Genomic DNA, 17,852 nt, shown 5'->3' with positions numbered 1-17,852 from the left:
AGAACCAGAAACTTTCTCCCTGTGTATCACCTCTCCCTGCTGTCAGCCTGTGCTCGACCCTACCACCTACGTATCTTTCTAAAAATCAAAACTGACTCCCTGTTTACTTCTGGCCCTAGCAATATGGCAAATGAGATGTTCAAAGAAACCATTTCTGAGGCAGCACATCTAAAAACACTGGTGAAAATTTTTTAAAGAACAACTTAGAAAATAATTTATTTTATATTGGAGTATAGTTGGAATAAAAACTGGAGGTCAGTTTTCCATCCCAACTCCAAAGAAAGGTAGTGCTAAGAAATGTTCAAACTACCAGACAATTGTGTTCACTTCCCATGCTAGTAAGGTTATGCTCAAAAACCTTCAAGCTAGACTTCAGCAGTACTTGAATTGAGAATTTCCAGATGTATGAGCTGGGTTTAGAAAAGGCAGAGGAACCAGACATCAAATATCCAACATTCCCTGGATCATAGAGAATGCAAGAGAATTCCAAAAAACCCTCTATTTTTGTTTCATTGGCTACTCAAAAGTCTTTGACTGTGTCGACCATATCAAACTGTGGACAATTCTTAAAGAGATGGGAATATGAGACAATCTTACCTCCCTCTTGAGAAACCTGTATGCAGATCAAGAAGCAACAGTTAGAACCTCACATGGAACAACTGACTGGTTCAAAATTGGGAAAGGAGTACATCAAGACTGTATATTGTCACCCTGCTTATTTAACTCATATGCAGAGTACATCATGTGAAATGCCAGGCTGAATGAAGCACAAGAAGGAATCAAGAGTGTGATTGCCGGGAGAAATACAAATAGCCTCAGATATGAAGATGACACTACCCTAATGGCAGAAAGTGATGAGGAACTTAAGAGCCTCTTGATAAAGGTGAAAGAAGAGAATGAAAAATGTGGCTTAAAACTCAACATTCAAAAAATGAAGATCATGGTGTCCGGTCCCATCACTTTATGGCAAATAAAAGGGAGTAAAAAATGGAAACAGTGACAGACTTTATTTTCTTGGGCTCCAAAATCACTGCAGATGGCAACCGCAACCATGAAATTAAAAGACACTTGCTCCTGGGAAGAAAGACTATGATAAACCTAGACAGCATACTAAAAAGTAGACATCACCTTGCTGACAAAGGTCTGTATAGTCAAAGTTATGGTTTATCCAGTAGTCATGTAGGGATGTGAGAGTTGGACCATAAAGAACACTGACTGCTGAAGAACTGATACTTTCAAACTGTGGTGCTGGAGAAGACTCTTGAAATTCCTTTGGACAGTAAGGAGATCAAATTAGTCAATCCTAAAGGAAATCACTTGTGAATATTCATTGGAAGGACTGATGTTGAAGCTGAAGCACCAATACTTTGGCCACCTGATAGGAAGAGCCAACTCACTGGAAAAAACCCAATGAGAATAAAGAGATGGTTGGATGGCATCTTTGACTCAATAGACATGAGTTTGAGCAAACTCTGGGAGATAGTGAAGGACAGGGAAGGCTGGCATGCTGTAGTCCACGGGGTCGCAGAGTCAGACACAGCTGAATGACTGAACAACAAATATCATGAAATTTCCCATCATGGAGGTTGTAATCATTTTGCATTCTCATTAGCAATGAATAAGAGGGTTTTTTCCTAGACTCCCTAACAAAGTGCATTTTTAAAAGAAAGGTTGCATTTCTAAACACCAGCAATCAATAATTAAAATGTAAATTTTTAAAGTTATCATTTGCAAAATCAGCAACAAAAATATACAATATATGATAGAAGAAAAAATAAGAATTGTATGAGATTTTTAGGTAAATGAAGTATAAAACTTAACTGGAAGACCTTAAAGAAGATATAAATAAATAGAGAGACAAGACATATTCATGGATGAAAGACCCACTATTATAAATATACCAGTGACCTTATAACTTAACTACAGATTCAGTATGACTTTTTAAAAAATCTCAACAGGAGTTTTCAAGAACCTTGATGAGCTTACTCTAAAATGTATACAGAAGAGCAAGCAGTCAAGAAGGAGAGGACAAGACAGGCTTAAAGAAGAAGCAGGTTTGAGTACTTGCTCTATCAAAACACCACTCAGTCATTAGGTAATTCAATGTTTAAACACGGAGATAGAAAAATATACCAACTGAAAGAATAGAGATCTCATAAATAGAGACCTATACATATTTGGAAACCTGATACATGACAGAGCTGGCATTGCAGATCTATAAGAAAAGTATGGATTAGTTGAAAAGGTTGCCATAACAAATGATCATAAAGAGGAAAATAATGAAAGTAGACTCCACCATTTAAAAAGCTCTCAAATAAATCAAGAACTTAAAAGTGAAAGACATTAAGTTAACATATTTAGTCAAAAAGTAATAGGATAATACTTTGAAGATCATAAGGTAAGAAAGGTATCTTCAGTCAGTTCAGTTCAGTTGCTCAGTCATGTCCGACTCTTTGCGACCCCATGAATCGCAGCACGCCAGGCCTCCCTGTCCATCACCAACTCCCAGAGTTCACCCAAACTCATGTGCGTGGAGTCGGTGATGCCATCCAGCCATCTCATCCTCTGTCATCCCCTTTTCCTCCTGCCCCCAATCCCTCCCAGCATCAGATTCTTTTCCAATGAGTCAACTCTTTGCATGAGGTGGCCAAAGTATTGGAGTTTCAGCCTCAGCATCAGTCCTTCCAATGAAAACCCAGGACTGATCTTTAGGATGGAATGGTTGGATCTCCTTGCAGTCCAAGGGACTCTCAAGAGTCTTCTCCAACACCACAGTTCAAAAGCATCAATACTTCAGTGCTCAGTTTTCTTCACAGTCCAGCTCTCACATCCACACATGACCACTGGAAAAACCATAGCCTTGACTAGATGGACATTTGTTGGCAAAGTAATGTCTCAGCTTTTGAATATGCTATCTAGGTTGGTCATAACTTTCCTTCCCAAGGAGTAAGCGTCTTTTAATTTCATGGCAGCAATCACCAACTGCAGCAATTTTGGAGCCCAAAACATAAAGTCTGACACTGTTTCCACTGTTTCCCCATCTATTTCCCATGAAGTGATGGGATCAGATGCCATGATCTTTGTTTTCTGAATGTTGAGCTTTAAGTCAACTTTTTCACTCTCCCCTTTCACTTTCTTCAGGAGGCTTTTTAGTTCCTCTTTACTTTGTGCCATAAGGGTGGTGTCATCTGCATATCTGAGGTTATTGATATTTCTCCCGGGAATCTTGATTCCAGCTTGTGCATCTTCCAGCCCAGCGTTTCTCATGATGTACTCTACATAGAAGTTAAATAAGCAGGGTGACAATATACAGCCTTGATGTATCTTAGATGAAACATAAAACACAAACCATAATGAAAAAAATAATATTGGACTTAAAATCAAGAATGCTAATCAAAAGATCTTAAAGGGAATAAAGAGCCAAGTCACAAACTGGAAGATGATAATCACCAAAGGATGTTACCTAGAATAAATGGAAAGTGAAAGTGAAAGTGAAGTTGCTCAGTCGTGTCCTACTCTTTGCAACCCGTTGACTGTAGCCCACAAAGCTCCTCTGTCCATGGGATTCTCCAGGCAAGAATACTGGAGTGGATTGCCATTTCCTTCTCCAGGGCAATAAATGAAAGAATAAATGGAAGACTCCTACACATCATTAAGTTGAAAAGAAACAACCTTATTTAACATAGGCAGAAAAATTTGTATTTCACAGAAGAAATACAACTAATGAACATATGAAAAGAGGTTCAATCTCACTAGTATATAGGAAAATGCAAATTCAAATTCTAGTGAGAGAATATTTATATACAACAAATGGGCAAAGATTAAAAAGTCTGACATTACCAAGTAAGGATCTGAGGAAAGAAATCATACTGGTGGGAGTATAAATTGATAGATTCATTGGGGAAAAGGTCATAACTGAACATGTACATATATGATGTTCCCATGATTTCTCTCCCAGAGAAAATCTCTTATACATGCCTCCAGTATAAGAATAATTTAAATACTATTATTTATAATAATAAAAAAATTTAATGACTTAAATATCCATGATGGTAAAATGGATAATTAAATTTTGTATAATCATTTAATAACTATTAGATATCTGTGCAAATCAATGATCCATAGGTCTACAAATCAACATGTATATCAAAAGCAATGTGGAAAGAAAATCCTAGAAGAAATTCACTCAATATGATTCTATTATACACATTATATAAAAGCAAGCAAAACCAAACAACATATTTTTAGGGATATTTATATTTGTGGTAAAACTTTAAGTAAAAGCAAGAAAATTATTAATACAATATTAAAATGGTAATTTCCCCTGATGGGGAGAGACAGGATGTGATTGGTAAAGGGAATACAGAAAGATTCTAAGAGGAAAATTATCCATCTCTTATTAGAATCATCAATGTTATTTTATTTGTTACTGTTTTCATTTAAAATATACACATATTTATATTCACTCTCTGGTAGATAAGATTCATTTCACAATTTCAAAAAGTTTAATAGAAAGGAAGAAAAGATAATTTCCTTAGTTCTTTACCTAAAAGCTTCTAGTGGTTTCCTGTTGGCTACAGTATAACATCCAACTTCCTAGCAAGAAAGACTATAGGCTCTTCCTCATCAGTCCTCCAACTAATTTTGCAGCTCCACCTCCTACCATCTTCCCCCTCACCACCCCCATGACTCACCTGTATTCTAGTGACACCTGAATTATCAGATCCACAAAGCACAAAGCACACACCTCAGCTATGCACCTGCAGTTCCCTTTCCTGACATTCACCCCTGCTGTCTCACTCTAGCCAATTTCTGTTTTCAAACTAGGTAAATGCCAGATACTTAGTAGAGTCTTCCCTAAAAATTTTGATGGATATTTTCTTCTGTGCTTTCATAAAGGTATAGTTCAATTTATCTGTTTATATGTCCCTCATTGCTTGCCTGTGAGATCTCTTATGCAGGGACTATATTTTCAATTCAGTTCAACCAACATTTCCTGTGTGTTAATTTTATGTTGTGGCTACACTAGACACTAAATTTATCAGCAACAGGCCTTATTTCCCACTGCAAAGAATTTGAAATTTAGTTACACTCATGTCAATATTCTTTATGTTGATTGCAGTGCCTGGCATATTGCAGATTATTCAATTATCTCTGATGAATCAATGAATGAATCACTCAGTGAATACACAAACTAAGGGACAGAACTTTTCCTATTTAAATAAACAAACAATCTTCTGGCAATGAGTCATGCTTTCAATGGGTTTACAAATCCATGACTTTTAAAGGCTGATATTTAAAGGCCATGATATTTAAAGTTTATCTAAAAGGAGAAAAATATCAGAAGTGTATCCTAAAGGAGATTATTAATTATTAATTATTCTGATTGGAATTTCCAGAACCAACCAATTAAAACTTGGATTCTCTATACAATACAATACCAGGCAACAACACAAGTTGTGTGTGGAACTGGAAAATATTAATGAAAGTATTCCTTTTGGGCTCTCCCAAGGGAAGTTCTGTTTGTACACATGTTAACTTGCTGTTTACTTTCTTTAAAAGGAAAAAAATTCCCAAGAAAGAGTCCAAATCAAGCATTCTTTCACTGTTTTAAAATTTCTAAGTATAGCTTTAGGCATCTAAGTAAGCAGTCAGTCTTCAGATCTGTCACTTATGAATATTACATGCCAAGGAATATTGAAAATGATGCATTTCACAGATCCTAGCTTTCAAAAAACCAAATACAAAGAAGTAAGCAAAGATAATCTGTATGATATGGCTATGCCATCTGAATGCTTCCTTCTCCCTTCCTTGGTTTCTGTTCTTTGGTAGACAGATGTATTAGTCTCAAAAGACATCGGCCCTCCTGAGTAGTTCTCACTAGTTTCACTGTGGAAGGCAGAATAATGGTTCCTCGCAGACCTGGCAAAGTCCATATCCAATCTTCAGAACCTGTGATATGTTATGAAAATGAAAGTGTTACTCGCTTAGTTTGTCCAACTCTTCGTGACTCCATGGACTGTAGCCCACCAGGGTCCTCTGTCCATGGAATTCTCCAGGTAAGAACTCCAGTGGACTGCCATTTCTTTCTCCAGGGGATCTTCCTGATCCAAGGATTGAACTTGGGTCTCCTGCATTGCAGGCAGATTCCTTTCCATCTGAGCCACCAGAGAAGCCATGATAAGTTATATCATGTGGTAAAGGGATCTGGCAGATTGATTAAACTAACGGTCTTAATCCAAGAGATTATCATAATGTAATCACAGAGTCCTTATAAGAGAAAGGCAGGAGCAGCTGAGTTAATAGTAGTAGATGTGACAAAAGCAAGATAAGATGTCATGAGCAATGAAAAAGATATGGAAACAGATTCTCTCTTCAGATTCTCTAGGAGGAACCAGCCCTTCTGACTTTTACCCAGTAAGCCCACTAAGACCCATTCCCTTCCCCTAACATTATTCTGGGCCCCATGTAATACTCAATTGTCTCATTTCTGAAACTGTCATCATGTTTTACTGCTTTTCCCTTTGTGATCTAGTATGATTTGTATTAACCTGATACTTGTTTGTTGCCTCTAGCAGACATTGTTGATTAATTACCCTGAAACCACTTCCAACTCCCCCTTGCTGACTTATACTGCAGTGGCTAGAAAGTCAAATACTCTTTCTCAGTCTTTCTTGCAAAGAAGAATGCAAGATAACTCAGTTCTGAGAAATGAAGCATATATTGATGTCTGCTTGGAGAAAGAGGAAATTTAAGGAAAACTTTTGCTTTCTTGATGAAAAGGGAAAGTGTGACCAGTGTGATCATTTTCCTTTCTTCCTACCTGGAATATACATGTGATGTTTAGAGCAATGATGGCTGTCTTGCTACCATGAGCAAAAAGCAAAGAGAACCACAAAGACATGGGCTCTGATATTGCTGAGTCATGGAGCTAATAGTTGCCTACCTCTGGAAAATTCTGGTTTTATGAGAACAATAGCTCCCTTTTGTTTAAGCCACTGTAGTATGGTTGGTATTATACACAGCTTGAAAGCATGCCTAATACATTACCTTTCCCTGGGAGCCCCCATTGTACCATAAGCAGCCAGATCATTGAGAGTTTGGAAAGCATACAGAATCCTCCTTAGCACACAGTTTTATACATTGGTATGTATAGGGGAAAAAGAAGGAAAAAGAAGAGGGAGGGGGGGAGGAAAAGGAAAGGGAGAAAGGGAGGAAGGAAAAAAAATGGAGATAGGGAACAGAGAAAGAAGAGGGAGGAAGGGAAGGAAGAAAGGAATTCAAAAGCAAACTTTAGTCATTACTATGAAACTACAAATTGAAAAAAGAAATGCTCAAGAACAGATGCATCCACCTTCATTGGCTCAACCTTGCAGAATACATGCTATAAATACACATTGAAGAACTTGGGATGACAGTCAAGTTGAGACTTCCAAGCCCCCAATCACTCTTTCTAACATCAATGTACTTAATGTTAGTTCCTAACATTACCATTCTGCAAACTCAAAACCAAATTAACTCAAAATATTACTATGCCAAAAATATATGCCATTTCCAAATAAAGTACTCCAGTGTGCTGGAGACAATACATAAAACTCCCAGAGCACTAATAAAAATTATAGTGAGCTGTCTAGAGGAAATCAATGCTGAAGAAGATAGAAGCTTATTCTGGGAATGAAACTATACCAATTTCATAAAATTTTCACATTGGTGCTCATATCATTAATGGCCTTATAAAATTTGAGGTTTGTTAAAATTCTTTGGTAAATCTTTATGGCAAAGGCAGAGATCTAAAACAGGCTTTTTCATTAGAACATTCCATTTTTAATGGCTAATACTGTGGAGTCCCAGGGTACAAAAACATTCAGAGGCTGAAGTCAACAACCTATGTGGACAACCTACTCAATGGCAGGCCCAAAGCTAGAAATAGAGACAAAGAGATATTACAAGTCTTACCCTTGTGAAGCTTAGATTCTGGATAAGTAATAGACATTAACAAGTAAATATATGTTGGTGGTGGTTTAGTCACTAAGTCTTGTCTGAGTCCTGTGAGCCCATGGACTGTAGCCTGCCATGCTCCTCGTCCATGGGATTTCCCAGGTAAGAATATTGGATAGGGTCGTCATTTTCTTCTCCAGGGGATCTTTCCAACCCAGGGATCGAATCAGAGTCTCTTGCATCTCATATGTTTGGCAGGCAGATTCTTTACCAACTGAGCTACCAGGGAAGCCCAAATATATGAGTTGCAAAATCAGAATTATAAATTCTTTAAGAGGAATGAGGGAATAGATTAAAAACCCTCTGTTTTATTGATTGGAGAACAGAGCAAGGGGGGTAAATAAGAAAAAAGACTCCTTGATATTTGATAGGTCAACAGAACAGGGCTGTTTCAAGTTAAAAAAAAAGACTAGATGGAAATTACGAAGCAATGGGAGGACTTTAAGACCCAAATTACACAAATCCCTTCACAAATACCAAAAAGTGTCTTTGGAAACATGATTGGAGAAGGAGTTAACAGCTAGTAACAAAGTCATTCAAATGATGAAGGACTGAAAGAGAATCCAGACAGACATGGTTGTGTGAATGCTACCTGGAATATTTGGAAGACCTTAGAAGGTTGGTCTGGAGAAGGCAATGGCACCCCACTCCAGTACTCTTGCCTGGAAAATCCCATGGACGGAGGAGCCTGGTAGGCTGGAGTCCATGGGGTTGCTAGGAGTCGGACACAACTGAGCGACTTCACTTTCACTTTTCACTTTCATGCATTGGAGAAGGAAATGGCAACCCACTCCAGTGTTCTTGCCTGGAGAATCCCAGGGACAGGGGAGCCTGGTGGGCTGCCGTCTATGGGGTCGCACAGAGTCGGACACAACTGAAGCGACTTAGCAGCAGCAGCAGCAGCAGAAGGTTGGTCAGGTCAAGAACAGTTTGGGCAAGTTCAATATCACTGAGCATGTCTTTGGAACCTCCAGGGGCTGCTATTCATTGCACGGGGTCTGCTTGTTTGTGGGAATACTGGAAAGGGGAACATGGAATTAGTTATTTGGTTTCACAGAACACCAAAAGGGATGGAGACCAAAACATCTGCTGAAAAAATACTATGTTGTTCTTACACATTAACTTAATCCTTGCAACAACCCCATGAGATACCAGTTAGTAATTCCATTCTACAAGACTTAGAATATGGATTTTACACACACTTACATTTTACTCCTGGCTCTAATATGTATCATTTATTAATATCTGTGATGACATAAATTTAAAATGTGATTGAAGAAACGAAGTAAAGTAACTTTCCCAAGGTAATCAAGATTGCCGGGAGATAAATCAATAACCTCAGATACGCAGATGATACCACCCTTATGGCAGAAAGCAAAGAAGGACTAAAGAGCCTCTTGATGAAAGTAAAAGAGGAGAGTGAAAAAGCTTACTTAAAGCTCAACATTCAGAAAACTAAGATCATGACATCTGGTCCTATCACTTCATGGCAAATAGATGGGGAAACAGTGAGAGACTTTATTTTTGGGGGGCTCCAAAATCACTGCAGATGGTGACTGCAGCCATGAAATTAAAAGACACTTGCTCCTTGGAAGAAGAGTTATGACCAACCTAGACAGCATAGTTAAAAGTAGAGATATTACTTTGCCAACAAAGGTCCACTGGTCAAAGCTACAGTTTTTCCAATAGTCATGTATGGATGTGAGAGCACTGAAGAATTGATGCTTTTCAACTGTGGTGTTGGGGAAGACTCTTTGAGAGTCCCTTGGACAGAAAGGAGATCCAAACAGTCCATCCTAAAGGAGATCAGTCCAGAGTGTTCATTGGAAGGACTGATGATGAAGCTGAAACTCCAATACTTTACCTGACTCACTAGAAAAGACCCTGATGCTGGGAAAGATTGAAGGCAGGAGAAGGGGATGACAGAGGATGAGATGGTTGGATGGCATCACCAACTCAATGGACATGAGTTTGAGTAAACTCTGGGAGTTGGTGATGGACAGGGAAGCCTAGTGTGCTTCAGTCCATGGGGTTGCAAAGAGTCTGACATGACTGAGCGACTGAACTGAACTGAACCTTCCCAAAGCAAAATCAAAGTAGGATTAAAATTTGCAGCTCCTCAGTTTACAAGCAGTGACCTAACCCCTTGGATTACAATGCCCTCAGTGGTGAACTCTCTAGTCTATTCTGAATTGTCATCAGAAACATTCAAACTTCAGTTCCTACCTTCATATTTTTTTTGGTGTCTTTCTCTATTCAGTATTTTCTGTGGCACCTAGCAGTGGAAAATATGTCTTGAAATAACTGTTGTAAGAGAGTAAATTGGTGTATTCTATTTTGGGGGGTGGGAGTGGAGCAGGCATTTTGGCAATTCTTATCCAAATTTCAAATGCACATACCCTTTACATAACAATCCTACTGCAAAGAATTTAACTTGCTGCTCTACAATAAAAGTATTTCCTGTCATTTAAGCATGGATGTATATAACATACATCCATAAATACACACATACACACACAAAAGGCTAATAGGAGACAGAGTAATGTAATGAATAAGCATATGGCCTTAGGAGCTAAACCTCATGAATTCAAATCCTGCTTCTTTCTGCTCCTACTATTTTCTAATTGTGACCTTAGGCCTCTTGGATCTCTATATCTCAGTTTGTTCATCTATGAAGGTGGGATAAAAATAGTATCTATTTTGTTGAAATGATTAAATCAAATATATGGGCTTAGGCTAACGAGTATAAGGTACTGTACAAATGTTAGCTGCTTTATTATGATTTTTACTCAAATACTATGATAGCAAAAGAATCCAAAAATAACCTAAACATCTGCCAAGAATAGGATGGTTGAATTCAAAGAAAATGATACTAGCACTGAAGATATTGAAATATATCTGTATCAGCAGCTTGTCCAGAAGAGAAAAAAAAACACATGTCAGGCAAATAATTCTATCCAGAGCTCTGTGGGATTTTCCCCTCTCAGTTGTCTCCTAGCCATATGCTGAATTAGTAGAGGACTGGTGGCTCAGAGGGTAAAGCATCTGCCTGCAATGTGGGAGAGCCGGGTTCGATCCCTGGGTTGGGAAGATCCCCTGGAGAAGGAAAGGGCAACCCATTCCAGTACTCTTGCCTGGAGAATCCCATAGACAGAGGAGCCTTGTAGGCTACAGCCCACGGGGTCGCAGAGAGTTGGACAAAACTGAGCGACTTCACTCTCTTTTCTTTTCTTTCACTATGGCCTGAAGTGCTTCAGGATGAGGGGAAACATGAGACAATACAAAGATTAAATCTTTACGGTCCTTCCTACCTGTTGATTCACTTCTTCAAGTTGCAGCTCTCACAGGAAGAAAACATATGAGCTACTTTCCTGTTGTCTCTGCTTTCAACAGACTTTCCACAAGAGCTGCCAAAATAATTGGGGAGAATACACGTTCTCCTGCCTGTATCTACAGTATTAGGCTCTTTGCCGTAAATTCTCTTTCACACTCCTTGCCTGACAGGTAAATAGCATGAAAGCTCCCTTAACAGATTATTCCGAGCACTGGTTTTAACTAAAGTTACTCATATGATTCAAAAACACTGGAGTATTTCTAAATCACATTTAACCATCCATATGGAAATTTTGAAAATAGAGTGAGGGGGAAAACCAGCAGATGAGAATGTAACTTAGCTGCAGGCCTGGTTATAAAAAATGTGTCATCACTGAATTCAAGTCATGCCTTCAGCATTTAGAGACAAGGAACATTTGAAGACCTAGGATGGGACTGTGAGTGAGACTCGGGGAAAGGAAGAGAAACCAGGCAGTTTCCTGACTAACAAGTCCCTGGTACTTTAAATGCCTTAAGTAGTCAGAACAATCCTGTGAATTACGAGTCATCATCTCCACACTGTAACTGAAAACACTGAGGCTTAGAGAGCTTAAAAGACTAGCCCAAGGTTATTTAGCAGGAAAGTGATAGAACTTAGATTTAAAAACCAGGTTGACTGGTTCTAAAACTGTACTTATTCTTCTAAGGCCCAACATTTTGGGATAGGACAATATATTTCGTATATAGAGGCTAAAGGGAAAATGTAGGAATAGACAGAAGGTCTATCAGAAACTCCTAATGGTGCTCTTTGACTCAGACAAGCCCTGGGTGGTGACAGATGTTTCAAAAAGTCCTGGATCCAAGCTGCCCAGGAAAGAGGCAAATGCTAGCAACCAAGGCTCAATCTTATTAATGTACTTCTTCGTGAGCCAAAATGAAATGATACTACACTGGTAATCCACAGCAGTTCTGGGAGTCACTTGGAGGTTCTCGTTTATGGGGTAGAAGCCTTGAGACCAAGAATCTGACTCATCTTCCTAGAGGAACAGACTATTGGGAGAAAAGCACAAGAAACCAGCTGCAAATCCATACACTCAGCAGGATCTCACAATGCTTGGTTCAGCCCTGCTTGAGCCTGGTAGGTATTGTCCTGCCTCCGGGGCCCCTAAAAGAGAGGGGATATCCAACATTTAAGGTGAGCAGTAACAAAAATCCCTGGCTGTCTTCTGTATGACTGGACAGCAAAAGAGTCAAGCTCAAAGCTTTAGACAGTGTGACCCTACCTTCCACCACTTAAGCTAATCTGAGCCATAAAGTCCAACACTCTCTATGACCCTCTCCCTCTTCCTGCCTCATGAGCTCCTTCCTCATTCCACTGCCGTCTGCACTCCTCACCTGTATTGAAAACCCTACTAAATGCCAATTTATAAAAAAAATATGATGCTAATAGTCCCAGGGATAGTTGGAATTTCAGTAGGGATTTATTAACAATTTAAGGAAAAATTCTAAAGAAACTAAAGGAAATGAGAATCTAGTGACAGAATTTCAGAAACTGAAAAACTGATATTCAAAAATTCTTACATGCATACATGGGCACATGTACACACATAATAAATATAATAAACATATAAAAGAAAGATCACACACATACATAAATTTAAAAACTATATCCATAAGCTATAAATCAAGAAGTACCTACGTGTACTCTTGATTTGGAGAGATAAAGACTTGGGTGGCAATCAGAAACATTCCTAAGGCTATTGTGTGCTCAGTAGCTCAGTTGTGTTTGACTATTAGTGACCCTTTGGACTGTATAGCCCACCAGGTTCCTCTGTCCATGGGATTTTTCAGGCAAGTATTGCCTAGCTTCAAATGTTTTCATGTACCCAATGTACCCAATGTCCAGTACTCTTGCCTGGAAAATCCCATGGATGGAGGAGCCTGGTGGGCTGCAGTCCATGGGGTCGCTAAGAGTTGGACGCAACTGAGCAACTTCACTTTCCCTTTTCACTTTCATGCATTGGAGAAGGAAATGGCAACCCACTCCAGTGTTCTTGCCTGGAGAATCCCAGGGACGGGGGAGCCTGGTGGGCTGCCATCTATGGGGTTGCACAGAGTCAGACATGACTGAAGAGACCTAGCAGCAATGTCCCTTGCCCCTGTAAGGCAGCTTAGGCTCTGGGACCAAAGGCCAGTCTGTCATCAGTGTGTGTCTCTTGTGTATACCAGGGCTGCGTGTGCCAGCTCCCTCTATACCTAATCTCTCACTTGCCCGAAAAGAGCACAGTTTCCAAATTCTATCTAAAAACCCTCCCAGTCTTTGGAACGTCTGTTGACTATAACGGGCCTGGGAGTGGCTGAGAGAAGGCTTGGCCTCGTTTTTACATGGCTCAGAAGGGTATGCTCTGAGATTCCTCAGGATCATTGCCAGAAGCCCAACCCAGGGCACGGTGCTTGGCTCACCTTGGGTCCTACAATTACATTTGTCCACTGGCTCTGAACAGCTTGGCCAGGACAAGTCCAGCCTTTCATGTGGGCTCAGAAGTTGCCATCGGCTTTCAGCATGAGCACCGATCCCACCTGCAGTGGCCAGTGCCTTTCCCTGCTCTCATTCCATTCCCGGGTGAAGAGGCAGAGAGATGCTGTCTAGATGCTCCCAGTGTATTTCAAAACCTAACCCCCATAATACCTCCCTGGATGAAAGAACCAGGGCCTGCAAAATTCTATGTGGCTTACACTATCTTCTTTTATCCTTAACCTAATGTCTTTCCACACAGGTGTAAGGACTGATGTGGCCAGGGGTGACTCCAAGAGAACTCCACATTCAGGTCTCCATCTAGAGCAACTCACAGAGGACTGCCTCCACAGGTTTGAACTCTAAAGCTGGAAGAAACTTTAAAAAAGTGATAATGTTCCAATATCTACATTTTATAGGGAAGGAAATTATGAGGAGGAGAAATGAGGTGATATAAAACCATGGTCATGAACTTGACCCAGTTGAGTCATAACTCACAGCCCAGTGCCCTTTCCACCGCAGCATCAGAGTTCTTCATGGGTTTGTATTCTGCCACACAGAAGAGGTGTTCCTATTACTCACAAGAAAATGGACACAGCTATAGATGAAGCTCATAAAATCTAAGTTAAAACACTGAGTCAGTCTCTCTCCCTCTCTCTCCTTCCAGAGCTGTTCCAGAACACCATGTGTGAGAGAAAACAACAGAATGGAAATTGCTCATATGGAGCATGAGGAGGCTGCCCACCTCCCTCGCACAGCCCGTGTGCAAAGACAGCCCCTCAGCTGTGCTGCAGACACAAGGTGGCTCATGCGCATTGTTTACTGTGACAGCTGACAAGCCAGCTGGCATGGATCACTCCTCACTTTCAACAGATACATGCCACCAGGACATGTATGACAGGTGCCAGCTGCTGCTCAAGAAGATGGGCAGTGTCCTTGAGGGCCAGCAAGTGCCACCCATGGCCCAAGCCCTGGGTCCTGCAGCCCTCCGCAGACTTCTGGGCAGAGAGCAGAAGTCGGACCGGTTTTGTGCTGGCCATTTGTGGGGCAGGGCAGTGGCACACTCATGCAGGCCGGGTGGCTGGGACCATGACTGGAGCCTAAGTTTATGCTAAGGCTCCCCATGGGTCTGTGCTATATTTGGCAGCAGAATGACAATCCTGGAACAAGAGGAGCAAGGAGGAAAAGGAAGAGGCAAAGTGTTCTATATGAGAAATAAAGCTCTAGGCACCACCAAAGATGTGGACCAAACACTAGGCAATCTGACAGTTTCTAGAACAGGAGGATCTCAGGATCTCCTATCCTCTGATCTCAGCCAGGTCCATGTGCCAAGAGAGAAGTAGTCCCTTGCAGAGCTGGGGAAGGGGGAGAGTCTGGCCACCCCAACCCAGGGCATTAGATGCCAAAGAGCCTCTCAAGTGGTAGATGTCAAAGAAGAGGAAAAGCCCTTCTGCTCCCTCTCAACATGTTGTAGAAAAGGGGTTCTCAACCTCACACTGCTGACATTTTGGGACAGCTAACCCTTCACTGTAGGAAGCCACCCTATTCATCGTAGGATATTCAGTAGCATCCCTGGTTTCTTCTACCTCAACACCCTCTCCCCAGTTGTGGCAATCAAAAAGATTTCTAGACATGTCCCCTGTCCCCTAGAACAGCTCCAAATTGAGAACCACTAGGATCAAGGTCAAGAGGACAGACTCAAGACCCAGACTGCCTGGGCTCTTAGCCCATTTCTGCCACTGACAAAATGGGTAACTTTGGCTATGTGATTTGATCTTTGTGCTTCAGTGTCCTCAGCTATAAAATGGGAAAAATAATAATAGAATCCACCTTATAAGATGGCTCCAATATTAACTTTGTTCATATATGGAAAACACTCAGAATGGTGTCTGGCCCATAGTAAGCACTTCTCCGCCAGAGGAGCCCAGGAAATAGTCTGTTCTTCTAGGATCCCAACCAGCAGGGTTCCAGCTTTAGAGCCTACCAGTGAGAGGCACTTTGTGCAATTTTGGAGACAGAAGAGAAGGAGGAGCCATGTTCCCCCCTAGGAATGGCAAACAGAGCCATGTGCAAGAATAGACTTGAAATTTGCCTCAGATTCCAGACCTTCACCTGCAAAGTCCCTGCTTTGCTACTGTAAATGACTGAGGTCATCTGTGACTCTTTCTTTTGATTTCTGCATCCTCTTGATCTTTGGGAAGCCAGATGCAGTTCCCCAAGCCTTTCTCCACTCGCCTGTTCAATGGTTCTATAAGACATAATTTCCTGTATTAAATCCTTTCCTTCTTAAAATATCTAGGGTGAGAGGGTTATGTTTTGCAGGCCAAACTCTAACTTATGGACCCATTAACTTGATCAAGATACTAAAAACCTACTATCAGGAAAGTGTTCTTGGGAGTAATGACTTGGTATGGAAGTATGGATGGATTGTAATGACTTGGTATGGACGTATGGATATATTATACATTTATCGATGTATCTATACTAGAATCTTTATTTGCAGAGAAATCCCAAAGTAAAAAAAACAGGCAAAAGTGGAGCTTCTCAAGACAGATATGTGTTGAGGGAATGTGGTACCCAGTTGACTTACCACTTGCTCATACTTCTTTCCCACACCTGCAGAATTCTAAGGCTCTGAAACACTCTACTTGCAAATACCTGGAGTCAGAGAAGAATCCTAAAATGCACACCAACTGTTGTTTGATTGTTCTAGAGAATGTGATTTGTAAGGTGCCACTATGCCTGGCCCTGGAGAGAGAAAGCACTCAGAAAGAAGTAGAGTCTCAATTCTCAAGATTTTCATAGTCAAATGGCAGTTGAAAACAGAAGCAAGGTCCAGAAGATGCAGAAAATAAGGTGACATATCTTAGTGAGAGGCACATGGCATTTGGTGGCCTGTAAGTGTCTTTGGGTGTTCACTGGAAGGACTGATGTTGAAGCTGAAACTCCAATACTTTGGCCACCTGATGCAAAGAGCTGACTCATTGGAAAAGACCCTGATGCTGGGAAGGATTGAGGGCAGGAGGAGAAGGAAATGACAGAGGATAAGATGGTTGGATGGCATCACCAACTCGATGGACAAGAATTTGGGTGAACTTTGGGAGTTGGTGATGGAAAGGGCAGCCTGGCGTGCTGCAATTCATGGGGTCGCAAAGAGTCGGACATGACTGAGTGACTGAATTTAACTGAACTGAAGTGACTTTGGTGATATGAGCAAGGCCTCAGTGAGCAGATACTGGGCTGTGCAGCACAAAGTGCTCTCCCAGAACACAGGTCTGAGAAGTAATCATTCACAAAGGGTCTAGAACATAAAGCTGCCCAAGCAGGGGAGGGGGCCAAAGACCGGGCATTCTATCTATCTGGTGAAAACACACTGAACGGCTCCCTTTCTGCATCTCTGGTCCAGCTGCCCTCACCATTTAGGAGGGAGTCGCTGTACAATCATTATTTTTCCAATGGATTTTGGGTAGATTGCTTTCATCTGGTGAGTTTGGTTTAGGTGGGACAGGTACTTTGTCCCCATACTTCAGCTTTTAATTTGCTATGACTTTCACAAAACTCTAGCTATTAGGAAACTGGGCAGATCTGCTTTTAATGTTTTTTAAAAATTGTTTTGATGTACCCACCAATATATTGGTCTCTCTTTCTAGCACTGATTTCAAAAGCCATATTTTTATGGTTGAGAATTAGCATTAAAAATGATTATTTTTGGCAGCAAAAGTCGGAGAGGTGACAGGAGACAGAGAAGTATTAGAGGCGCTGCACATTTTTTTCTTTCCCTTGCAGAAAGGCTGCCTATAAAACAAACATCATGAGGAGAATTCAAAAAGCTTGAAAATATAACAGAACCCCTTCTAATGTTTATTTATGTTATCTCATAGCAATTTCATAAGTATAGGGGCCAAACCACTTCCCCCTTACCTGTTCATACCTGAGGCAGTAAACCCCTTAAGCATGAGCAGTGTTTTCTGCTACTCTGATCCTCTGCAGCAGTCACTGCAATGCCTGGCATGTAGCAGCATTGATA

At 40.7% G+C, this 17,852-nt stretch overlaps 1 protein-coding gene across 4 annotated transcripts in view; it reads right to left on the bottom strand.

The window, feature by feature from the left end:
- GLIS3 (GLIS family zinc finger 3) overlaps nt 1-17,852 on the bottom strand; it is a 505,466-nt gene that overhangs the window by 193,661 nt on the left and 293,953 nt on the right. The gene's annotated exons all lie outside the window — the stretch shown is intronic.

Source organism: Bos indicus x Bos taurus, chromosome 8 (assembly GCF_003369695.1).
Source record: "Bos indicus x Bos taurus breed Angus x Brahman F1 hybrid chromosome 8, Bos_hybrid_MaternalHap_v2.0, whole genome shotgun sequence".
NCBI classification, from domain to species: domain Eukaryota; kingdom Metazoa; phylum Chordata; class Mammalia; order Artiodactyla; family Bovidae; genus Bos; species Bos indicus x Bos taurus.
This window is presented reverse-complemented; position numbering and strand designations above follow the sequence as displayed.